This window comes from Oncorhynchus nerka, linkage group LG2 (assembly GCF_034236695.1).
Source record: "Oncorhynchus nerka isolate Pitt River linkage group LG2, Oner_Uvic_2.0, whole genome shotgun sequence".
Lineage (NCBI taxonomy): Eukaryota > Metazoa > Chordata > Actinopteri > Salmoniformes > Salmonidae > Oncorhynchus > Oncorhynchus nerka.
In genome coordinates, this window is record NC_088397.1 from 93,156,087 (window position 1) to 93,182,589 (window position 26,503).

The 26,503-nt window shown below is 46.2% G+C and overlaps 1 protein-coding gene across 1 annotated transcript in view; it reads right to left on the reverse strand.

The window, feature by feature from the left end:
- grm7 (glutamate metabotropic receptor 7) overlaps window positions 1–26,503 on the reverse strand; it is a 526,754-nt gene that overhangs the window by 127,752 nt on the left and 372,499 nt on the right. The window lies entirely within an intron of this gene.

A 26,503-nucleotide genomic window follows, 5' to 3' on the forward strand; every position in this document is an offset into this window, starting at 1 on the left:
CACCACATCTTCATATTACAGTAATCTATACACCACCACATCTTCATATTACAGTAGTCTACACACCACCACATCTTCATATTACAGTAGTCTACACACCACCACATCTTCATATTACAGTAATCTACACACCACCACATCTTCATATTACAGTAATCTACACACCACCACATCTTCATATCACAGTAGTCTACACACCACCACATCTTCATATTACAGTAATCTACACACCACCACATCTTCATATTACAGTAATCTACACACCACCACATCTTCATATTACAGTAATCTATACACCACCACCACATCTTCATATTACAATAATCTACATACCACCACATCTTAATATTACAGTAGTCGACACATCACCACCACATCTTCATATTACAGTAATCTACACACCACCACATCTTCATATTACAGTAGTCTACACACCACCACATCTTCATATTACAGTAATCTATACACCACCACCACATCTTCATATTACAGTAATCTACACACCACCACATCTTCATATTACAGTAGTCTACACACCACCACATCTTCATATTACAGTAATCTATACACCACCACCACATCTTCATATTACAGTAATCTATACACCACCACATCTTCATATTACAGTAATCTATACACCACCACCACATCTTCATATTACAGTAATCTACACACCACCACATCTTCATATTACAGTAATATATACACCACCACCACATCTTCATATTACAGTAATCTATACACCACCACATCTTCATATTACAGTAATCTATACACCACCACCACATCTTCATATTACAGTAATCTATACACCACCACCACATCTTCATATTACAGTAATCTATACACCACCACCACATCTTCATATTACAGTAATCTACACACCACCACATCTTCATATTACAGTAATCTACACACCACCACATCTTCATATTACAGTAGTCTACATACCACCACATCTTCATATTACAGTAGTCTACACACCACCACATCTTCATATTACAGTAATCTACACACCACCACATCTTCATATTACAGTAATCTACACACCACCACATCTTCATATTACAGTAGTCTACACACCACCACATCTTCATATTACAGTAATCTATACACCACCACCACATCTTCATATTACAGTAGTCTACACACCACCACATCTTCATATTACAGTAATCTACACACCACCACATCTTCATATTACAGTAGTCTACACACCACCACATCTTCATATTACAGTAATCTATACACCACCACCACATCTTCATATTACAGTAGTCTACACACCACCACATCTTCATATTACAGTAATCTACATACCACCACATCTTCATATTACAGTAGTCTACATACCACCACATCTTCATATTACAGTAGTCTACATACCACCACCCTTAGTTTTCTGTAATTGGACACATGTGTCCATGACTACCACCAAGGTAATATGATATCTGAGTGAGAGTGACAAACAAAATCAATGGAGGCTCCCTGTAGGTCAGGGCCTCTGGGCACGTTCCCTGTGTGCTTGGTTAGTAATTCGACCAAGATTACAACAAGTATAGATAGCTGCTTAGACTAACGTACAAATCTAAAATGTTTTTGCTGATATGGGCTAATTGAGTGACTGTCAGTGACTGACATGAGAAGTGGAAAACTGCTGATACGCAACCACATTTCGATTACTTTTTTGTGTGTGTATTATACTATTCTAAATGGAGACCCAGGCTCTACCTCTGTATCGCAAACACACACAAAACCACCCTCTTGAAAACATCTTAGCCAGCTGTGTGTCACGCCCTGACCATAGAGATCCCTTGGATTCTCTATAGTGGTTTTGGTCAGGGTGTGACTAGGGGGGGTGTTCTATAATGTGCATTTCTATGTTGGTGGATTTGTATGGTTCCCAATTAGAGGCAGCTGGTAATCGTTGCCTCTAATTGGGGATCATATTTAGGAAGCCCTATCTCCCACCTGCTTGGTGGGATACAGTTTGTGTTAGTGTGTTTGGGCACTACGTCGTCACGGCCTTTGTAAGGTTTGTGGTTTTGTTTCTAGTTTCACTTCGGATAAAAAAAGATGTGGAACTCAATGCAAGCTGCTCCTTTGGTCCGCTCGTCTTGACATTCGTGACACTGTGCCACTGAAAATTTAGCAATTCAGCTGTGCAGGTGGAGACAATTCAAGCTGAAGAATAAGGTTACCAATCCCAACCATTTAGAGCTGAACACAGTTGACAGGTGCACATATGTAAGTGCAACCAACTATAGTCTATTGCACGGAATATATATATATATATATATATATATATATACTCATCTCAAGAAACATCTCTACAAATTGGACGTACACATAACTGCCAAAATAATGGAAACTCCAACATAAAGTGTCTTAAAAGGGCATTGCGTCACCACAAGGGGGAAGGGAGATAACTAGTCAGTTGTACAACTAAATGCCTTCAACCCCTCTGAATCAGAGTCGGCAATTCTTCATTCTAGCACCTCTCAGATCTGACTTTGTTTGTTCAGGCACCTATTTGTCCCAGATTCGGTACCTCTCGCGGCATGATTTCTTAATTGTTTCACTGTTCGTACTTCAGACGTTCTAATAAAAGCGATTGGTGATGAATCAAGTTGCCACCTCGTTCTTTCTCCAACCCCCCAGAAAGACAATATGTAAAAGCATCGTGATCCTCCTGCTCTCTTATTTGTAAATGTTTCTATTGTGTTATTGACTGTAAACTGGTTTATTCCCCGTGTAACTCTTGTTTGTGTCGCACTGCTTTGCTTTATCCTGGCCAGGTCACAGTTGTAAATGAGAACTTGTTCTCAACTAGCTTACCTGGTTAAATACAGGTGAAATAAACAAAAAGGTTATGGGGTGGTGGTCAGCTAGTGAAGAGGTCCTTACATAATAAAGTTAAGTAGGCTAGATATCTCCCTACTGAATTTGAATCATGGGAAAGCCAAATAAATAATGGATAAGAAAAAGCAAATTAAGTTTGATGACATTTTTCAAGTCCCAAAATCCAGAAAAAGACGGTGAATCGAAAACAGAGAAAGCCAGAGAACTTTCAGTGATGGAGGAGTGGGGGTCAAACTGTTCCTGATGTCAACGCCTTAGCTAGCAGAGCTGCTAATCCAGGGGAAGAGGAGGAGAAGAGGAGATGAGTGGGGGGCAAACTGTTCCTGATGTCAATGCCTTAGCTAGCAGAGCTGCTAATCCAGGAGAAGAGGAGAGGAGGAGAGGAGTGGGGGTCAAACTGTTCCTGATGTCAATGCCTTAGCTAGCAGAGCTGCTAATCCAGGAGAAGAGGAGAGGAGTGGGGGTCAAACTGTTCCTGATGTCAATGCCTTAGCTAGCAGAGCTGCTAATCCAGGAGAAGAGGAGAGGAGTGGGGGGCAAACTGTTCCTGATGTCAATGCCTTAGCTAGCAGAGATGCTAATCCAGGAGAAGAGGAGAGGGGGGCAAACTGTTCCTGATGTCAATGCCTTAGCTAGCAGAGATGCTAATCCAGGAGAAGAGGAGAGGAGAGGAGAGGAGAGGGGGTCAAACTGTTCCTGATGTCAATGCCTTAGCTAGCAGAGCTGCTAATCCAGGAGAAGAGGAGAGGAGAGGAGAGGAGAGGGGGTCAAACTGTTCCTGATGTCAATGCCTTAGCTAGCAGAGCTGCTAATCCAGGAGAAGAGGAGATGAGAGGAGAGGAGAGGGGGTCAACCTGTTCCTGATGTCAATGCCTTAGCTAGCAGAGCTGCTAATCCAGGAGAAGAGGAGAGGAGAGGAGAGGAGAGGGGGTCAAACTGTTCCTGATGTCAATGCCTTAGCTAGCAGAGCTGCTAATCCAGGAGAAGAGGAGAGGAGAGGGGGGGCAAACTGTTCCTGATGTCAATGCCTTAGCTAGCAGAGCTGCTAATCCAGGAGAAGAGGAGAGGAGAGGGGGGGCAAACTGTTCCTGATGTCAATGCCTTAGCTAGCAGAGCTGCTTAATCCAGGGGAAGAGGAGGAGAAGAGGAGAGGAGTGGGGGGGCAAACTGTTCCTGATGTCAATGCCTAAGCTAGCAGAGCTGCTAATCCAGGAGAAGAGGAGGAGAGGAGTGGGGGTCAAACTGTTCCTGATATCAATGCCTTAGCTAGCAGAGCTGCTAATCCAGGAGAAGAGGAGGAGAGGAGTGGGGGTCAAACTGTTCCTGATATCAATGCCTTAGCTAGCAGAGCTGCTAATCCAGGAGAAGAGGAGGAGAGGAGTGGGGGGCAAACTGTTCCTGATGTCAATGCCTTAGCTAGCAGAGCTGCTAATCCAGGAGAAGAGGAGACGAGATGGGGGCAAACTGTTCCTGATGTCAACGCCTTAGCTAGCAGAGCTGCTAATCCAGGAGAAGAGGAGGAGAAGAGGAGAGGAGTGGGGGTCAAACTGTTCCTGATGTCAATGCCCTAGCTAGCAGAGCTGCTAATCCAGGGAAGAGGATGAGAGGAGTGGGGGTCAAACTGTTCCTGATGTCAATGCCCTAGCTAGCAGAGCTGCTAATCCAGGGGAAGAGGAGGAGAGGAGTGGGGGTCAAACTGTTCCTGATGTCAATGCCTTAGCTAGCAGAGCTGCTAATCCAGGAGAAGAGGAGACGAGATGGGGGCAAACTGTTCCTGATGTCAACGCCTTAGCTAGCAGAGCTGCTAATCCAGGAGAAGAGGAGGAGAAGAGGAGAGGAGTGGGGGTCAAACTGTTCCTGATGTCAATGCCCTAGCTAGCAGAGCTGCTAATCCAGGGGAAGAGGAGGAGAGGAGTGGGGGTCAAACTGTTCCTGATGTCAATGCCCTAGCTAGCAGAGCTGCTAATCCAGGGGAAGAGGAGGAGATGAGTGGGGGGCAAACTGTTCCTGATGTCAATGCCTTAGCTAGCAGAGCTGCTAATGCAGGGGAAGAGGAGGAGAAGAGGAGAGGAGTGGGGGTCAAACTGTTCCTGATGTCAATGCCTTAGCTAGCAGAGCTGCTAATCCAGGAGGAGAGGAGAGGAGTGGGGGGCAAACTGTTCCTGATGTCAATGCCTTAGCTAGGAGAGCTGCTAATCCAGGAGAAGAGGAGGAGAGGAGTGGGGGTCAAACTGTTCCTGATATCAATGCCTTAGCTAGCAGAGCTGCTAATCCAGGAGAAGAGGAGGAGAGGAGTGGGGGTCAAACTGTTCCTGATATCAATGCCTTAGCTAGCAGAGCTGCTAATCCAGGAGAAGAGGAGGAGAGGAGTGGGGGGCAAACTGTTCCTGATGTCAATGCCTTAGCTAGCAGAGCTGCTAATCCAGGAGAAGAGGAGACGAGATGGGGGCAAACTGTTCCTGATGTCAACGCCTTAGCTAGCAGAGCTGCTAATCCAGGAGAAGAGGAGGAGAAGAGGAGAGGAGTGGGGGTCAAACTGTTCCTGATGTCAATGCCCTAGCTAGCAGAGCTGCTAATCCAGGGGAAGAGGAGGAGAGGAGTGGGGGTCAAACTGTTCCTGATGTCAATGCCCTAGCTAGCAGAGCTGCTAATCCAGGGGAAGAGGAGGAGAGGAGTGGGGGTCAAACTGTTCCTGATGTCAATGCCTTAGCTAGCAGAGCTGCTAATCCAGGAGAAGAGGAGACGAGATGGGGGCAAACTGTTCCTGATGTCAACGCCTTAGCTAGCAGAGCTGCTAATCCAGGAGAAGAGGAGGAGAAGAGGAGAGGAGTGGGGGTCAAACTGTTCCTGATGTCAATGCCCTAGCTAGCAGAGCTGCTAATCCAGGGGAAGAGGAGGAGAGGAGTGGGGGTCAAACTGTTCCTGATGTCAATGCCTTAGCTAGCAGAGCTGCTAATCCAGGAGAAGAGGAGGAGAGGAGTGGGGGGCAAACTGTTCCTGATGTCAATGCCTTAGCTAGCAGAGCTGCTAATCCAGGAGAAGAGGAGACGAGATGGGGGCAAACTGTTCCTGATGTCAACGCCTTAGCTAGCAGAGCTGCTAATCCAGGAGAAGAGGAGGAGAAGAGGAGAGGAGTGGGGGTCAAACTGTTCCTGATGTCAATGCCCTAGCTAGCAGAGCTGCTAATCCAGGGGAAGAGGATGAGAGGAGTGGGGGTCAAACTGTTCCTGATGTCAATGCCCTAGCTAGCAGAGCTGCTAATCCAGGGGAAGAGGAGGAGAGGAGTGGGGGTCAAACTGTTCCTGATGTCAATGCCTTAGCTAGCAGAGCTGCTAATCCAGGAGAAGAGGAGACGAGATGGGGGCAAACTGTTCCTGATGTCAACGCCTTAGCTAGCAGAGCTGCTAATCCAGGAGAAGAGGAGGAGAAGAGGAGAGGAGTGGGGTCAAACTGTTCCTGATGTCAATGCCCTAGCTAGCAGAGCTGCTAATCCAGGGAAGAGGAGGAGAGGAGTGGGTGTCAAACTGTTCCTGATGTCAATGCCCTAGCTAGCAGAGCTGCTAATCCAGGGAAGAGGAGGAGATGAGTGGGGGCAAACTGTTCCTGATGTCAATGCCTTAGCTAGCAGAGCTGCTAATGCAGGGGAAGAGGAGGAGAAGAGGAGAGGAGTGGGGGTCAAACTGTTCCTGATGTCAATGCCTTAGCTAGCAGAGCTGCTAATCCAGGAGGAGAGGAGAGGAGTGGGGGGCAAACTGTTCCTGATGTCAATGCCTTAGCTAGCAGAGCTGCTAATCCAGGAGAAGAGGAGGAGAGGAGTGGGGGTCAAACTGTTCCTGATATCAATGCCTTAGCTAGCAGAGCTGCTAATCCAGGAGAAGAGGAGGAGAGGAGTGGGGGTCAAACTGTTCCTGATATCAATGCCTTAGCTAGCAGAGCTGCTAATCCAGGAGAAGAGGAGGAGAGGAGTGGGGGGCAAACTGTTCCTGATGTCAATGCCTTAGCTAGCAGGGCTGCTAATCCAGGATAAGAGGAGACGAGATGGGGGCAAACTGTTCCTGATGTCAACGCCTTAGCTAGCAGAGCTGCTAATCCAGGAGAAGAGGAGGAGAAGAGGAGAGGAGTGGGGTCAAACTGTTCCTGATGTCAATGCCCTAGCTAGCAGAGCTGCTAATCCAGGGGAAGAGGAGGAGAGGAGTGGGGGTCAAACTGTTCCTGATGTCAATGCCTTAGCTAGCAGAGCTGCTAATCCAGGAGAAGAGGAGACGAGATGGGGGCAAACTGTTCCTGATGTCAACGCCTTAGCTAGCAGAGCTGCTAATCCAGGAGAAGAGGAGGAGAAGAGGAGAGGAGTGGGGGTCAAACTGTTCCTGATGTCAATGCCCTAGCTAGCAGAGCTGCTAATCCAGGGGAAGAGGAGGAGAGGAGTGGGGGTCAAACTGTTCCTGATGTCAATGCCCTAGCTAGCAGAGCTGCTAATCCAGGGGAAGAGGAGGAGAGGAGTGGGGGGCAAACTGTTCCTGATGTCAATGCCTTAGCTAGCAGAGCTGCTAATGCAGGGGAAGAGGAGGAGAAGAGGAGAGGAGAGGGGGGCAAACTGTTCCTGATGTCGATGCCTTTGCTAGCAGTGCTGCTAATCCAGGAGAAGAGGAGAGGGGGCAAACTGTTCCTGATGTCAACGCCTTAGCTAGCAGTGCTGCTAATCCAGGAGAAGAGGAGAGGAGTGGGGGGCAAACTGTTCCTGATGTCGATGCCCTAGCTAGCAGCGCTGCTAATCCAGGAGAAGAGGAGAGGAGAGGGGGGCAAACTGTTCCTGATGTCGATGCCTTTGCTAGCAGTGCTGCTAATCCAGGAGAAGAGAAGAGGAGAGGGGGGCAAACTGTTCCTGATGTCGAGGCCTTTGCTAGCAGTGCTGCTAATCCAGGAGAAGAGGAGACGAGAGGGGGGCAAACTGTTCCTGATGTCAACGCCTTAGCTAGCAGTGCTGCTAATCCAGGAGAAGAGGAGAGGAGTGGGGGGAAAACTGTTCCTGATGTCGATACCTTAGCTAGCAGCGCTGCTAATCCAGGAGAAGAGGAGAGGAGAGGGGGGCAAACTGTTCCTGATGTCGATGCCTTAGCTAGCAGCGCTGCTAATCCAGGAGAAGAGGAGAAGAGGAGAGGGTGGCAAACTGTTCCTGATGTCGATGCCTTAGCTAGCAGCGCTGCTAATCCAGGAGAAGAGGAGAGGAGAGGGGGGCAAACTGTTCCTGATGTCGATGCCTTAGCTAGCAGAGCTGCTAATCCAGGAGAAGAGGAGAGGAGATGGGGGCAAACTGTTCCTGATGTCGATGCCCTAGCTAGCAGAGCTGCTAATCCAGGAGAAGAGGAGGAGAAGAGGAGAGGAGAGGGGGGAAAACTGTTCCTGATGTCAATGCCTTAGCTAGCAGCGCTGCTAATCCAGGAGAAGAGGAGAGGAGTGGGGGGCAAACTGTTCCTGATCTCGATGCCTTAGCTAGCAGCGCTACTAATCCCTCCACTAGTTAGTAGGCGAGTCAGACTCAGTGGGAGAAGAAGGCAGGGAGCTTGGGGGGAGGGGGGCAGTGCATCCACTGACGAAGTGCTCGGAGCAGGTGCAATTTGCAGTTCAAGAACAAGCAAATGTATAACCCATGGCTTGTCATGCATCATTAAACGTTGGGCTGTAGAACATGCCAAAAGGTAGGGAGCTTCGGTCTAGAAATGCCTGGAGGGATTAAACTGGCAACTGAGTGGGTGCGATGTACAGTAAATGAACGTCATGTGCCTCGGATGTAAACAATAATATATAGAACAACAACAAAGAGCACTCAGAAAAAAAGGTTTTTGAACATGCTGAACCAAGGCACATTTGGCAGCAAGCCTTGTAGACAAGGCTAAAGAGGACACCCAGGTTACAGTTAACACTCGAAGAAATAGACACTACAGCCAGAGTCTTCAGAATAGCATTAGAAGGAGGGTAAACGCTCATAGCTTTGAGCAAGAAATGGACCTGACATGCGGAGAGGCATTGTGGGAGGTTTTGAAAACTAAGGTAGTACATTTTTTAAAATTTATTTACAAACGTGTTCGGGTACTGTGAAAGTAAGGATGGTTAAGGTAAGATTCTAAGACAGTACAAAAGACTGCAACTGCCGAGTCCCACTGTACCTGCTGTGCAGTGTGGGTGGATGGAAGCCTGTTACTCCTTGCTACCTAGTCGCTTCATGCTTCATTATCTCCTCTCTCACACAATGACTGATGCCTCTGTCTCTTCACTGGGGTGATGGAGATAAAGAAGAGAATAACTGATGGTGTCTCTTCATTGGGGTGATGGAGAAGAGACAGAGGACAGAGAGGTCATGAGCAAATGAGCTCCTGTATTTTTCAGCATGTTCTTGGAAAAATATAGATTTGGCGTTAGATACAGTGCCTTGCAAAAGTATTCATTCCCTTTGGCATTTTTCCTATTTTGAGGCATTACAACCTGTAAATTAAATGGATTTTTATTTGAATTGCAAGTAATGGACATACACAAAATAGTCCAAATTGGTGAAGTAAAACAATAAAAAAATGGAAAAGTGGTATGTGCATATGTATTCAACACCTTTGCTAGAAAGCCCCTAAATAAGATCTGGTGCAACCAATTATCTTCAGAAGTCAAATAATGAGTTAAATAAAGTCCACCTGTGTGCAATCTAAGTGTCAAGGAGCTCTCCAAACAGGTCAGTGACAAAGTTGTGGAGAAGTACAGATCAGTTTTGGGTTATGAAAAAATATCAGAAACTTTGAACATCCTACAGAGCACCATTAAATCCAATATTATAAAATGGAAAGAATATGGCACCACAACAAACCTGCCAAGAGAGGGCCGCCCAACAAACTCACAGACCAGGCAAGGAGGGCATTAATCAGAGAGGCAACAAAGAGACTAAAGATAACTCTGAAGGAGATGCAAAGCTCCACAGTGGAGATTGGAGTATCTGTCCATAGGACCACTTTAAGCCTCCACAGAGCTGGGCTTTACGGAAGAGTGGCCAGAAAAAAAGCCATTGTTTAAGGAAAAAAATAAGCAAACACGTTTGGTGTTCACCAAAAGGCATGTGGGAGACTCCCCAAACATATGGAAGAAGGTACTCTGGTCAGATGAGACTGAAATTGAGATTTTTGGCCATCATGGAAAATGTAAACCCAACACCCTCATCACCCCGTGAACACCATCTCCACAGTGAAGAATAGTGGTGGGAATGTTTTTCAACGGCAGGAACTGGGAAACTGGTCAGAATTTAAGTAATGATGGATGGTGCTAAATACAGGGAAATTCTTGAGGGAAACCTTCCAGCAGGACAATGGCCCTGAGAATACAGCTAAAGCATGACTTGAGTGGTTTAAGTGGAAACATTTAAATGTCATGGAATGGCCTAGTCAATGCCCAAACCTCAATCCTATTGAGAATCTGTGGAATGACTTAAAGATTGCTGTGCACCAGTTTTCCCTTGAAGAATGGGCAAACATCCCAGTAGCTAGATGTGCTAAGCTTATAGAGACATACCACAAGAGACGTGCAGCTGTAATTGCTGCAAAAGGTGTCTCTACAAAGTATTGACTTTGGGGGGTGAATTAGTTATGCATGCTCAAGTTCAGTTTTTTTGTGTTATTTTTTGTTTGTTTCACAATAAAAAAATATGTTTTTATCTTCAAGGTGTTGTGTAAATCAAATTATACAAACCCCCCAAAGATATATTTTAATATTTTAATTTGTAAGGCAACAAAATTGGAAAAATGCCAAGGGGGGTGAATAATTTTGCAAGTAAACTTTGATTTTTTTGTCAGGGACAGGATTCTACCCTCCACAGCATAAACTTCGCTCCAGATCAAAACTCAAAGCCTACAACCTGATTTTGGATGGAATTACGGAATTACCTGGAAGGCCCAAGCTATACAGCAAATGACCCAGTCAACAGTCCAGCACAACAACAACCCCTTAACTAGACCTGGAGAGCTGGAGGTGGAGAGAGACATGTCTGCACTCTGGACTGTAGTGAGACAACATAAACAGGACAAAGAGCAGGAGAAGAACAGAGCACTAGAGGAGAGGATCAGACTGCTGGAGAAGAGGGTGAGGGGGATGACATGTGACAGAGAATAACCTACAAGAGAGGTGGCCACCCCCACAGAAAAGTTTGCAGAACAGCCCACCCCTGACCATAGCATCAAAAACACAGCGGGACAGACAAATGAAGAACCCTAAGCCCAGGGGATCTCATCCCCTTTGACCACCACCCCTGACAGCCACCCTGATAGCCCTCCTGACAACACCTCATCACCCACTGAGGAAATACACAAGACACAGAATGTACTCCTAATGGACTCAAATGGGACACATTTACAAGAAAGAACAAAAATCCTGAACACTGGTGTCCAAACACCCAGCGCACCCTAGACCTTCGGTCTGGGGACCAACTAGGTTCACCTAGCCACATAATAATACAAACAGGCACAAATGACCTGAGAGCACAGCAGGAAAGGGAGTCCACAGTACTGAAGGGAGTGATTGAAAAGGCTTCTTCTACTTTCCCCAAAGCACAAGTGGTTATCTCCACCCTGCTACCACGAAAAGACTTCCACCCTGCCACAATACAGCGTGTAAATGCAAGTATTTCCCAAGACTGTGCCTCAAAAACAAATGTTTCCCTGGCCCACCACTCCACCCTGGACTTGAACAGCCTTTACGACCAATCAACACCCCCCCCTCCCAAGTCAACCATGCCCACACATGGTTGACTTTTCATGCCCACACATGGTTGACTTTTCATGCCCACACATGGTTGACTTTAGGCACCCTCAGATCAGACCTATGCCCCTCCTTCCCATGCCTCCCACTCCCGCAAAGAGGTCCTCAAATGGAAGTCACACATACACCCAGGTCGTGAGTGGGCAAACAGGCCCAACCCCCACTCTTACACTAGCCCAAGCTGATAGAATGTACCAGATGCTAAGCAGGCTCTGGTCCCACTTACTGGCCTGAGGCCAAACCACACAACAAACAACATTGGACACTTTATGGAAGACAAAGCCTTCACTATCTCATCCTGGAATATCCAAGGCCTGAGGTCATCTGCATTTGGCCTAAAGAGCTGAACTTCATCAAATAAATCGGAAATACAAACATTGTGATCCTACAAGAAACATGATAGTGAGGAAACGGACCCACTGGTTGTCCTCTAGGTTACAGAGAGCTGGTAGTCCCATCCACCACACTACCAGGTGGGTGGTGTAGAGGAAACGGACCCACTGGTTGCCCTCTAGGTTACAGAGAGCTGGTAGTCCCATCCACCACACTACCAGGTGGGTGGTATAGAGGACATGGACCCACTGGTTGTCCTCTAGGTTACAGAGAGCTGGTAGTCCCATCCACCACACTACCAGGTGGGTGGTATAGAGGAGATGGACCCACTGGTTGTCCTCTAGGTTACAGAGAGCTGGTAGTCCCATCCACCACACTACCAGGTGGGTGGTATAGAGGAAACGGACCCACTGGTTGCCCTCTAGGTTACAGAGAGCTGGTAGTCCCATCCACCACACTACCAGGTGGGTGGTATAGAGGAGATGGACCCACTGGTTGCCCTCTAGGTTACAGAGAGCTGGTAGTCCCATCCACCACACTACCAGATGGGTGGTATAGAGGAGATGGACCCACTGGTTGTCCTCTAGGTTACAGAGAGCTGGTAGTCCCATCCACCACACTACCAGGTGGGTGGTGTAGAGGAGACGGACACACTGGTTGCCCTCTAGGTTACAGAGAGCTGGTAGTCCCATCCACCACACTACCAGGTGGGTGGTATAGAGGAGACGGACACACTGGTTGCCCTCTAGGTTACAGAGAGCTGGTAGTCCCATCCACCACACTACCAGGTGGGTGGTATAGAGGAAACGGACCCACTGGTTGTCCTCTAGGTTACAGAGAGCTGGTAGTCCCATCCACCACACTACCAGGTGGGTGGTGTAGAGGAGACGGACCCACTGGTTGTCCTCTAGGTTACAGAGAGCTGGTAGTCCCATCCACCACACTACCAGGTGGGTGGTATAGAGGAAACGGACCCACTGGTTGCCCTCTAGGTTACAGAGAGCTGGTAGTCCCATCCACCACACTACCAGGTGGGTGGTATAGAGGAGATGGACCCACTGGTTGTCCTCTAGGTTACAGGGAGCTGGTAGTCCCATCCACCACACTACCAGGTGGGTGGTATAGAGGAGATGGACCCACTGGTTGTCCTCTAGGTTACAGAGAGCTGGTAGTCCCATCCACCACACTACCAGGTGGGTGGTATAGAGGAGATGGACCCACTGGTTGCCCTCTAGGTTACAGAGAGCTGGTAGTCCCATCCACCACACTACCAGGTGGGTGGTATAGAGGAGATGGACCCACTGGTTGCCCTCTAGGTTACAGGGAGCTGGTAGTCCCATCCACCACACTACCAGGTGGGTGCTATAGAGGAAACGGACCCACTGGTTGCCCTCTAGGTTACAGGGAGCTGGTAGTCCCATCCACCACACTACCAGATGGGTGGTATAGAGGAGATGGACCCACTGGTTGCCCTCTAGGTTACAGAGAGCTGGTAGTCCCATCCACCACACTACCAGGTGGGTGGTATAGAGGAAACAGACCCACTGGTTGCCCTCTAGGTTACAGAGAGCTGGTAGTCCCATCCACCAAACTACCAGGTGGGTGGTATAGAGGAAACGGACCCACTGGTTGCCCTCTAGGTTACAGAGAGCTGGTAGTCCCATCCACCAAACTACCAGGTGGGTGGTATAGAGGAGACGGACCCACTGGTTGCCCTCTAGGTTACAGAGAGCTGGTAGTCCCATCCACCACACTACCAGGTGGGTGGTATAGAGGAGACAGACCCACTGGTTGTCCTCTAGGTTACAGAGAGCTGGTAGTCCCATCCACCACACTACCAGGTGGGTGGTATAGAGGGAACGGACCCACTGGTTGCCCTCTAGGTTACAGGGAGCTGGTAGTCCCATCCACCACACTACCAGATGGGTGGTATAGAGGAGATGGACCCACTGGTTGCCCTCTAGGTTACAGAGAGCTGGTTGTCCCATCCACCACACTACCAGGTGGGTGGTATAGAGGAAACAGACCCACTGGTTGCCCTCTAGGTTACAGAGAGCTGGTAGTCCCATCCACCAAACTACCAGGTGGGTGGTATAGAGGAAACGGACCCACTGGTTGCCCTCTAGGTTACAGAGAGCTGGTAGTCCCATCCACCAAACTACCAGGTGGGTGGTATAGAGGAGACGGACCCACTGGTTGCCCTCTAGGTTACAGAGAGCTGGTAGTCCCATCCACCACACTACCAGGTGGGTGTTATAGAGGAAACAGACCCACTGGTTGTCCTCTAGGTTACAGAGAGCTGGTAGTCCCATCCACCACACTACCAGGTGGGTGGTATAGAGGAAACGGACCCACTGGTTGCCCTCTAGGTTACAGAGAGCTGGTAGTCCCATCCACCACACTACCAGGTGGGTGGTATAGAGGAAACGGACCCACTGGTTGCCCTCTAGGTTACAGAGAGCTGGTAGTCCCATCCACCACACTACCAGGTGGGTGGTATAGAGGAAACGGACCCACTGGTTGCCCTCTAGGTTACAGAGAGCTGGTAGTCCCATCCACCACACTACCAGGTGGGTGGTATAGAGGAAACGGACCCACTGGTTGCCCTCTAGGTTACAGAGAGCTGGTAGTCCCATCCACCAAACTACCAGGTGTGTGGTATAGAGGAGACGGACACACTGGTTGCCCTCTAGGTTACAGAGAGCTGGTAGTCCCATCCACCACACTACCAGGTGGGTGGTATAGAGGAAACGGACCCACTGGTTGCCCTCTAGGTTACAGAGAGCTGGTAGTCCCATCCACCAAACTACCAGGTGTGTGGTATAGAGGAGACGGACACACTGGTTGCCCTCTAGGTTACAGAGACCTGGTAGTCCCATCCACCACACTACCAGGTGGGTGGTATAGAGGAAACAGACCCACTGGTTGCCCTCTAGGTTACAGAGAGCTGGTAGTCCCATCCACCAAACTACCAGGTGTGTGGTATAGAGGAGATGGACCCACTGGTTGCCCTCTAGGTTACAGAGAGCTGGTAGTCCCATCCACCACGCTACCAGGTGGGTGGAATAGAGGAAACAGACCCACTGGTTGCCCTCTAGGTTACAGAGACCTGGTAGTCCCATCCACCACACTACTAAGTGTGTGGAATAGAGGAGATTGACCCACTGGTTGCCCTCTAGGTTACAGAGAGCTGGTAGTCCCATCCACCAAACTACCAGGTGGGTGGTATAGAGGAAATGGACCCACTGGTTGCCCTCTAGGTTACAGAGACCTGGTAGTCCCATCCACCAACCTACCAGGTGGGTGGTATAGAGGAGACGGACCTACTGGTTGCCCTCTAGGTTACAGAGAGCTGGTAGTCCCATCCACCAAACTACCAGGTGGGTGGTATAGAGGAAACGGACCCACTGGTTGCCCTCTAGGTTACAGAGAGCTGGTAGTCCCATCCACCAAACTACCAGGTGGGTGGTATAGAGGAGACGGACCCACTGGTTGCCCTCTAGGTTACAGAGAGCTGGTAGTCCCATCCACCACACTACCAGGTGGGTGGTATAGAGGAGACAGACCCACTGGTTGTCCTCTAGGTTACAGAGAGCTGGTAGTCCCATCCACCACACTACCAGGTGGGTGGTATAGAGGAAACGGACCCACTGGTTGCCCTCTAGGTTACAGAGAGCTGGTAGTCCCATCCACCACACTACCAGGTGGGTGGTATAGAGGAAACGGACCCACTGGTTGCCCTCTAGGTTACAGAGAGCTGGTAGTCCCATCCACCACACTACCAGGTGGGTGGTATAGAGGAAACGGACCCACTGGTTGCCCTCTAGGTTACAGAGAGCTGGTAGTCCCATCCACCACACTACCAGGTGGGTGGTATAGAGGAAACGGACCCACTGGTTGCCCTCTAGGTTACAGAGAGCTGGTAGTCCCATCCACCAAACTACCAGGTGTGTGGTATAGAGGAGACGGACACACTGGTTGCCCTCTAGGTTACAGAGAGCTGGTAGTCCCATCCACCACACTACCAGGTGGGTGGTATAGAGGAAACGGACCCACTGGTTGCCCTCTAGGTTACAGAGAGCTGGTAGTCCCATCCACCAAACTACCAGGTGTGTGGTATAGAGGAGACGGACACACTGGTTGCCCTCTAGGTTACAGAGACCTGGTAGTCCCATCCACCACACTACCAGGTGGGTGGTATAGAGGAAACAGACCCACTGGTTGCCCTCTAGGTTACAGAGAGCTGGTAGTCCCATCCACCAAACTACCAGGTGTGTGGTATAGAGGAGATGGACCCACTGGTTGCCCTCTAGGTTACAGAGAGCTGGTAGTCCCATCCACCACGCTACCAGGTGGGTGGAATAGAGGAAACAGACCCACTGGTTGCCCTCTAGGTTACAGAGACCTGGTAGTCCCACCCACCACACCACTAAGTGTGTGGAATAGAGGAGATTGACCCACTGGTTGCCCTCTAGGTTACAGAGAGCTGGTAGTCCCATCCACCAAACTACCAGGTGGGTGGTATAGAGGAAATGGACCCACTGGTTGCCCTCTAGGTTACAGAGACCTGGTAGTCCCATCCACCAACCTACCAGGTGGGTGGTATAGAGGAGACGGACCTACTGGTTGCCCTCTAGGTTACAGAGACCTGGTAGTCCCATCCACCAAACTACCAGGTGTGAAACAGGGAACGGACTGCTAATTTGGTTTAGAGCAGACCTAATTCACTCTATTAAATTAATCAAAACAGGAACAATTTACATTTGGCTAGAAATTCAAAAGGAAATTAACTTAATTAACAGAGAAAAATGTCCTACTGTTACCTATATAGCCCCACTAGAATCCCCGTACTTTAATGAAGACAGCTTCTCCATCCTGGCGGGGGAAATTAATAATTTCCAGGCTCAGGGACTATGTACTATGGCAACCTAAAAGCCAGAACTCCTACCATAGGAGTCCCCTCAAAGTCTATCGTATCGACTACAGTGAGGGAAAAAAGTATTTGATCCCCTGCTGATTTTGTACGTTTGCCCACTGACAAAGAAATTATCAGCCTACAATTTAACGGTAGGTTTATTTGAACAGTGAGAGACAGAATAACAACAACAAAAATCCAGAAAAACACATGTCAAAATGCTATAAACTGATTTGCATTTTAATGAGGGAAATCTCTCACTGTTCAAATAAACCTACCATTAAAATTATAGACTGATAATTTCTAGAGCACACAAAAGACTATACATACCTTGGCCTAAACATCAACGCCACACGTAACTTCCACAAAGCTGTGAACGATCTGAGAGACAAGGCAAGAAGGGCCTTCTATGCCATCAAAAGGAACATAAAATTCGACATACCAATCAGGATCTGGCAAAAAAAATTTGAATCAGTTATAGAACTCATTGCCCTTTATGGTTGTGAGGTCTGGGATCCGATCACCAACCAAGACTTCACAAAATGGGACAAACACCAAATTGAGACTACATGCAGAATTCTGCAAAAATATCCTCCGTGTACAACGTAAAACACCAAATAATGCAGAGCAGAATTAGGCCGATACCCACTAATAAAAAAAATACAGAAAAGAGCTAAAGAGCTACAGTTAAATTCTATAACCACCTAAAAGGAAGCGATATCCAAACCTTCCATAACAAAGCCATCACCTACAGAGAGATGAACCTGGAGAAGATCCCCCTAAGCAAGCTGGTCCTGGGGCTCTGTTCACAAACACAAACAGACCCCACAGCGCCCCTGGACAGCAACACAGTTAGACCCAACCAAATCATGAGAAAACTAAAAGATAATTACTTGACAGATTGGAAAGAATTAACAAAAAAACAGAGCAAGCTAGAATACTATTTGGCCCTAAACACAGTACACGTCGGCAGGATACCTGACCACTGTGACTGACCCAAACTTAAGGAAAGCTTTGTATACAGACTCAGTGAGCATAGCCTTGCTATTGAGAAAGGCCGCCGTAGACAGACATGGCTCTCAAGAGAAGACAGGCTATGTGCTCACTGCCCACAAAAGGAGGTGGAAACTTAGATGCGCTCCTAACCTCCTGCCAAATGTATGACCATATTAGAGACACATATTTCCCTCAGAAAACACAGATCCACAAAGAATTTGAAAACCAACCTAATTTTGATAAACGCCCATATCTACTGGGTGAAATTCCACAGTGTGTAATCACAGCAGCAAGATTTGTGACCAGTTGCCACAAGAAAAGGGCAACCAGTGAAGAACAAACACCAATGTAAATACAACCCATATTTATGTTTATTTATTTTCCCTTTTTCACTTTAACCATTTGCACATCCTTACAATGTTTTTATACATAATATGACATTTATAATGTCTTTATTATTTTGGAACTTCTGTGAGTGTAATGTTTACTGTTCATTTTTATTGTTTATTTCACTTTTGTATATTATCTACTTCACTTGCTTTGGCAAAGTTAACATATGTTTCCCATGCCAATAAAGGGCCTTGAATTGAATTGAAGAGAATAACTGAAGATGTCTCTTCACTGGTGTGTTGGGACTTAGCCGTCTCCGGTGTGTTGGGAGTTAGCTGTCTCTGGGGAAAATTAGTTAGACGTCTCTGGTGTGTTGGGAGTTAGCTGTCTCTGGGGAAAATGAGTTAGCCGTCTCTGTCTCTGCGTTGAAGAAGTTAGCTGCCTCTGTCTCTGTGGTGAAGAAGTTAGCTGTCTCTGTCTCTGTGGTGAAGAAGTTAGCTGTCTCTGTCTCTGTGGTGAAGAAGTTAGCTGTCTCTGTCTCTGTGATTATGAAGTTAGCTGTCTCTGTGATGAAGAAGTTAGCTGTCTCTGTCTCTGTGGTGAAGGAGTTAGCTGTCTCTGTCTCTGTGGTGAAGAACTTAGCTGTCTCTGTCTCTGTGGTGAAGAAGTTAGCTGTCTCTGTCTCTGTGGTGAAGAAGTTAGCTGTCTCTGTCTCTGTGGTGAAGAAGTTAGCTGTCTCTGTCTCTGTGGTGAAGAAGTTAGCTGTCTCTGTCTCTGTGGTGAAGAAGTTAGCGGCCTCTGTCTCTGTGGTGAAGAAGTTAGCGGTCTCTGTCTCTGTGGTGAAGAAGTTAGCTGTCTCTGTCTCTGTGGTGAAGAAGTTAGCTGTCTCTGTCTCTGTGGTGAAGAAGTTAGCTGTCTCTGTCTCTGTGGTGAAGAAGTTAGCGGCCTCTGTCTCTGTGGTGAAGAAGTTAGCGGTCTCTGTCTCTGTGATTATGAAGTTAGCTGTCTCTCTCTCTGGGGTGAAGAAGTTAGCCATCTCTGTTTCTGGGGTGAAGGAGTTAGCGGTGTCTGTCTCTGTGGTGAAGAAGTTCTCTGTCTCTGTGGTGAAGAAGTTAGCTGTCTGTCTCTGTGGTGAAGAAGTTAGCGGTCTCTGTCTCTGTGATTATGAAGTTAGCTGTCTCTCTCTCTCTGTGGTGAAGAAGTTAGCTGTCTCTGTCTCTGTGGTGAAGAACTTAGCTGTCTCAGTCTCTGGGGAAAATTAGTTAGCTGTCTCTGGGGTGAAGAAGTTACCTGTCTCTGTCTCTGTGGTGAAGAAGTTAGCTGTCTCTGTCTCTATGGTGAAGAAGTTAGCGGCCTCTGTCTCTTGGGTGAAGAAGTTAGCTGTCTCTGTCTCTGTGGTGAAGAACATAGCTGTCTCAGTCTCTGGGGAAAATTAGTTAGCTGTCTCTGGGGTGAAGAAGTTACCTGTCTCTGTCTCTGTGGTGAAGAAGTTAGCTGTCTTTGTCTCTATGGTGAAGAAGTTAGCTGTCTCTGTCTCTTGGGTGAAGAAGTTAGCTGTCTCTGTCTCTGTGGTGAAGAACTTAGCTGTCTCAGTCTCTGGGGAAAATTAGTTAGCTGTCTCTGGGGTGAAGAAGTTACCTGTCTCTGTCTCTGTGGTGAAGAAGTTAGCTGTTTTTGTCTCTGTGGTGAAGAAGTTAGCTGTCTCTGTCTCTGTGGTGAAGAAGTTAGCTGTCTCTGTGGTGAAGAACTTAGCTGTCTCTGTCTCTGTGGTGAAGAACTTAGCTGTCTCTGTCTGGGGTGAAGAAGTTAGCGGCCTCTGTCTCTGTGGTGAAGAAGTTAGCTGTCTCTCTCTCTCTGGCGTGAAAAAGTTAGCGGTCTCAGTCTCTGGGGAAAATTAGTTAGCTGTCTCATGGGTGAAGGAGTTTGCTGTCTCTGTCTCTCTCTCTTTAGCTGTCTCTGTCTCTAGGGTGTATGAGTTAGCTGTCTCTTGTGTGAAGGAGTTTGCTGTCTCTCTCTCTCTTTAGCTGTCTCTGTCTCTAGGGTGTATGAGTTAGCTGTCTCTTGTGTGAATGAGTTGGCTGTCTCTCTCTCTGTCTGTAGGGTGAAGAAGTTAGCTGTCTGCCTCTGGGGTGAAGAAGTTAGCTGTCTGCCTCTGGGGTGAAGAAGTTAGCCGTCTGCCTCTGGGGTGAAGAAGTTAGCTGTCTGCCTCTCTGTCTGTAGGGTGAAGAAGTTAGCTGTCTGCCTCTCTGTCTGTAGGGTGAAGAAGTTAGCTGTCTGCCTCTGGGGTGAAGAAGTTAGCTGTCTGCCTCTCCCTCTGTAGAGTGAAGAAGTTAGCTGTCTGCCTCTGTCTGTAGGGTGAAGAAGTTAGCTGTCTGCCTCTCTGTCTGTAGGGTGATGAAGTTAGCTGTCTGCCTCTTTGTCTGTATGGTGAAGAAGTTAGCTGTCTGCCTCTCTGTCTGTAGGGTGAAGAAGTTAGCTGTCTGCCTCTCTGTCTCTGGGGTGAAGAAGTTAGCTGTCTGCCTCTTTGTCTGTAGGGTGAAGAAGTTAGCTGTCTGCCTCTCTGCCTCTGGGGTGAAGAAGTTAGCTGTCTGCCTCTGGGGTGAAGAAGTTAGCTGTCTGCCTCTGTCTGTAGGGTGAAGAAGTTAGCTGTCTGCCTCTGTCTCTGGGGTGAAGAAGTTAGCTGTCTGCCTCTGGGGTGAAGAAGTTAGCTGTCTGTCTCTGGGGTGAAGAAGTTAGCTGTCTGTCTCTGGGGTGAAGAAGTTATCTGTCTGTCTCTGGGGTGAAGAAGTTAGCTGTCTGCCTCTGGGGTGAAGAAGTTAGCTGTCTGTCTCTGGGGTGAAGAAGTTATCTGTCTGCCTCTGGGGTGAAGAAGTTATCTGTCTGTCTCTGGGGTGAAGAAGTTAGCTCTCTGTCTGTAGGGTGAAGAAGTTAGCTGTCTCTCTCTGTCTGTAGGGTGAAGAAGTTAGCTGTCTGCCTCTGTCTCTGGGGTGAAGAAGTTAGCTGTCTGTCTCTGGGGTGAAGAAGTTATCTGTCTGTCTCTGGGGTGAAGAAGTTATCTGTCTGTCTCTGGGGTGAAGAAGTTAGCTCTCTGTCTGTAGGGTGAATACGTTAGCTGTCTCTCTCTCTGTCTGTAGGGTGAAGAAGTTAGCTGTCTCTCTCGCTGTCTGTAGGGTGAAGAATTTAGCTGTCTCCATCTCTGTCTGTAGGGTGAAGAAGTTAGCTGTCTCTCTCTGTTTGTAGGGTGAAGAAGTTAGCTGTCTCTCTCTGTCTGTAGCGTGAAGAAGTTAGCTGTCTCTCTCTCTGTCTGTGGGGTGAAGAAGTTAGCTGTCTGCCTCTGTCTCTCTGTCTGTAGGGTGAATAAGTTATCTGTCTGCCTCTGGGGTGAAGAAGTTAGCTGTCTCTCGATTGCTGATGGAAGTATGCAAAAGTCTTTTAGTTCTTTTTATCTCTAAACACTGGAGGGTAGAGTTGACTTTAAACTCTTAGAACAAGTGGCAGAAACGTTTATTAGGGATCCCCATTAGCTACTGCCAAGGCAGCTACTCATCTTGGTGTCCAAACAAATTTAGGCACTTACTGTACATCACACAAACAACTCAAATGTAAAAAGTAGATCATAAAACATTATTACACCACTACATATCTACAACACAAAATGTATAACAGCAACATACAACAATATTATAATGTACATGTTTGCAGAGTCTGTGTGCTGGTGTGTGTGTCTCTTTACAGTCCGCGTTATCCTATAAGATGTAGTTTTATCCGTTTTTTCAATCAGATTTTACTGTATGCATGAGTTACTTGATTTGGAATAGAGTTTCACGTAGTCATGGCTCAGTGTCGTACTGTGCTTTTCCCGCAGTCTGTTTTGGACTCGGGGACTGTGAAGAGACCCCTGGTGGCATGTCTTGTGGGGTTTGTATGGGTGTCTGAGCTGTGTGTTAGCTGTTTAAACAGACCCCTGGTGGCATGTCTTGTGGGGTTTGTATGGGTGTCTGAGCTGTGTGTTAGCTGTTTAAACAGACCCCTGGTGACCCCTGGTGGCATGTCTTGTGGGGTTTGTATGGGTGTCTGAGCTGTGTGTTAGCTGTTTAAACAGACCCCTGGTGGCATGTCTTGTGGGGTTTGTATGGGTGTCTGAGCTGTGTGTTAGCTGTTTAAACAGACCCCTGGTGGCATGTCTTGTGGGGTTTGTGTGTTAGCTGTTTAAACAGACCCCTGGTGTCTTGTGGGGTTTGTATGGGTGTCTGTGTGTTAGCTGTTTAAACAGACCCTGGTGGCATGTCTTGTGGGGTTTGTATGGGTGTCTGAGCTGTGTGTTAGCTGTTTAAACAGACCCCTGGTGGCATGTCTTGTGGGGTTTGTATGGGTGTCTGAGCTGTGTGTTAGCTGTTTAAACAGACCCCTGGTGGCATGTCTTGTGGGGTTTGTATGGGTGTCTGAGCTGTGTGTTAGCTGTTTAAACAGACCCCTGGTGGCATGTCTTGTGGGGTTTGTATGGGTGTCTGAGCTGTGTGTTAGCTGTTTAAACAGACCCCTGGTGGCATGTCTTGTGGGGTTTGTATGGGTGTCTGAGCTGTGTGTTAGCTGTTTAAACAGACAGCTTGGTGCTTTCCAACATGTCAGTACCTCTCACAAAGACAAGTAGTGATGTAGTCAATAATTGAGCCAGGAGAGATTGACATGCATACCATTGATGTTAGCTCTCTGTCACCATTTTAAGGGTCAGACATGCTGCTCTGTTCGGGGACAACTGTAATTTGGCTATGCTCTTCTTTGTGCCACTTGACCATATGACTGGGTAGAAGTCCAAGTGCGACAAAACTAGGGCCTGTAAAGACTTGTATTGTTGATAGCAATGTCAAAAAAGCAGAGTAGTGGTTTATTATGGACAGACTTCTGAACCAATTGGACTCATCAGACCAAAGGACAGATTTCCACCTGTCTAATGTCCATTACTCGTGTTTTTTGGACCAAACAAGTTTCTTCTTATTGGTGTAATTTAATAGTGGCTTCTTTGCAGCAATTCAACCATGAAGGCCTGATTCACACAGTCTCCTCTGAACAGTTGATGTTGAAATGTGTCTGTTACTTGAACTCTGTGAAGCATTTATTTGGGCTGCATCCTGATGTGCAGTTAACTCTAATGAATGTATCCTCTGCAGCAGAGGTCTGGGTCTTCCTTTCCTGTGGCGGTCATCATGAGAGCCAGTTTCATCATAGCGCTTGATTGTTTTTGCAACTGCACTTGAATAAACTTTCAAAGTTCTTGAAATTTTCCACAATGACTGACCCTCATGTGTTTAGCTAATGATGGTCTGTCATTTCTCTTTGCTAATTTGAGTTGTTTTTGCAATAATATGGACTTGGTCTTTTACCAAATATGTCTATCTTCTATATACTGTACCACCCTTGCCTTGTCAGAGCTGATTGGCTAAAAAGATTAAGAATGAAATAAATTCCACAAATTGACTTTTAACAAGGCACAGCTGTGTATTGAAATGCATTCCAGGTGACTACCTCATGAAGCTGGTTGAGAAAATGCCAAGAGTTTTCAAAGCTTTCATCAAAGGTAAAGGGTGGCTACTTTGAAGAATCTCAAATATAGAATACATTTTGATTTGTTTAACCCATTTTTTGGTTACGGCATGATTCCATTTGTGTCATTTGTGTTTCGATGTCTTCACTATTATTCTACAATGTAGAAAAATAACGAAAAACCCTAGAATGAGTAGGTGTGACCAAACCTTTGAATTGTATGTTATGTTTTTCCAGCTGCAGATTATGATCGAACTCCCACAAGCTTCTTATTATACATTTATTTCAGCCAATCGTCAGTCATTTGTGCAAGTGACGTCAAACAATTTATTGTCCAAAAGTTTACTAAGGGTTGGTAACATGCTGATTGGTCAGCTTTTTGAGCCAGTAAAGTGGGCTTTACTGTTCTTGGGTATAATAAATGACTTTTGCTTCCCTCTAGGCCTGAGGACACACACTTTCCTGTAGGTTTACATTGAAGAGTTGGCAAATAGAAGTGGCAATATATTCCACTATCATCCTCAGTCATTTTCCTTCCAAGTTGTCAGAGCCAGGTGGCTTGTCATTGTTCATAGACAACAATACGTATTTTTCACCTCTTCCACACTCACTTTATGGAATTCTAAATTACAATGCTTGTCTTTCACATTTTTTGGTCAGTTATGAATGGACATGTAGGTTCAGAGTTTGTTGTTGGCATGTCGATGTTGACAATGAAAAAAAAACAATTAAAGTCACCATAGGTCTCATGGTGAAATCCTTCCTCTCCGGCAACTGGGTTAGGAACGATGCCTTTGACTAGGTGTATTGAAACACTGTCCACCATCCATTATTATTATGATTATCCCTCAATTATCCCTCAGCTCAAAGTGATAATCAATGTCTGAGTTTTTTTATTTTTTTTACCCGTCTACCAATTGGTGCCTTTCTTTTCGGGCTTTGAAAACCCTTGCTGGTCTTTCATGGTTGAATCTGTGTCTGAAATTCACTGCTACACTGAGAGACCTTACAGATAATTGTGTGTGGGGGGGGACAGTGATGAGGTAGTCATTCAAAAATCCTGTTAAACACTATTATTGCACACAGAGTGAGTCCATACAACTTATTATGTGACTTGTTAAGCACATTTCTACTCCTGAACTTATTTAGGCTTCGCCATAACAAAGAGGGTTGAATACTTATTGACTCAAGACATTTCAGATTTTCATTTTTTATTAATTTGTAAACATTTCTAAAAACATAATTCGATTTTGACATCATGGGTTATTGTATGTAGGCCAGTGACAAAACATCTCAATTGAATCCATTTTAAATTTAGGCTGTAAGATAACAAAATGTAGATCAAGCCCGAAATGTGCGATGTAGTAGGAAGTTGTAGTTTCCATCAGGGAAATATTCTACATAGTTTCGCGCAGAAATGTGGTAGTTAACTACAATGACCTTAATCCATTCCGCACCTACTTATTCGGTCAAGAACACACATTTGACAGGGATAGGGAGCAGTTGTTTAACAATACAGTACATGATCTATGAGTGATAGTTGGTATTCAGCAGTCATAACAGTATGCCTCATTTACTTTGAAGAACTACTAAAATACTTATTTTGTCAGACAGCATAGACAGCAGCTCCTTAAATATGAGATGAGGACTTGAAATGAAATAATAAAGTCTTCAAATAGGCTGAAAAAATGTTGTATATACACAACTCAAATATTTAATTAAAGTAAAGTAATGTGAATAAATGATGGTTGATAAATGATAAGCAGTAATGGGCACTCACTACCATCATGGGATTTTTAGTAATTGTTTTAATCTGTGTTTGTTACAGCATTCAACCCACATAATGCATTTAATTAAAAAACATTATAATAATAGAAACATAAATTGAAAACCATTATTCTTTTTTTTTTCATAATCAAACTGGAAACCTTTAGAAAGCACTAATCAGTCTGCACTAATCAGTCAGCACTACAGATGACATGTTTTTGTTTTTGTTTGGGCTGGTCGAATAAAATAATTCCACACATACAGCATCAGTCAAAGGTTTGGAAGCAACCGACTCATTCAAGGGTTTTTCTTTATCTTTACTATTTTCTACATTGTAGAATAATAGTGAAAACATCAACACTGTGAAATAACATATATGGAATCATTTAGTAACCCAAAAAAGTGTTAAACAAATACAAATATATGTTATATTTGAAATTCTTCAAAGTAGCAACCCTTAATCAAAGCTTTGCACACACTTGGCATTCTCTCAACCAGCTTTATGAGGTATCAATTCAAATCAAATTGTATTTGTCACATGTGCCGAATACAACAGGTAACCTTACAGTGAAATGCTTACTTACAAGACCTTAACCAGCAGCTTTAAGAAGTCCAGAAAACAAAGTGTTAAGTAAAACAATAGATAAGTAAAACATTTAAGTTTTCAAAGTCACCTGGATTGCATTTCAATCAACAGGTGTGCCTGTTAAAAGTTCATTTGTGGAATTTATTTCCTTCTTAATGTGTTTGAGCCAATCAGTTGTGTTGTGACAAGGTATGCGTGGTATACAGAAGATAGCCCTTGTCCATAATATGGCAAGAACAGCTCAAATAAGCAAAGAGAAATGACAGTCCATCATTACTTTAAGACACGAAGGTCAGTCAATCCAGAAAATTGATGTTACGACATCACTTCCTACAGTGTAAACATTGTCTGGTATTGCTGTTTTGTACTCTTCAAAAATGTAAGTG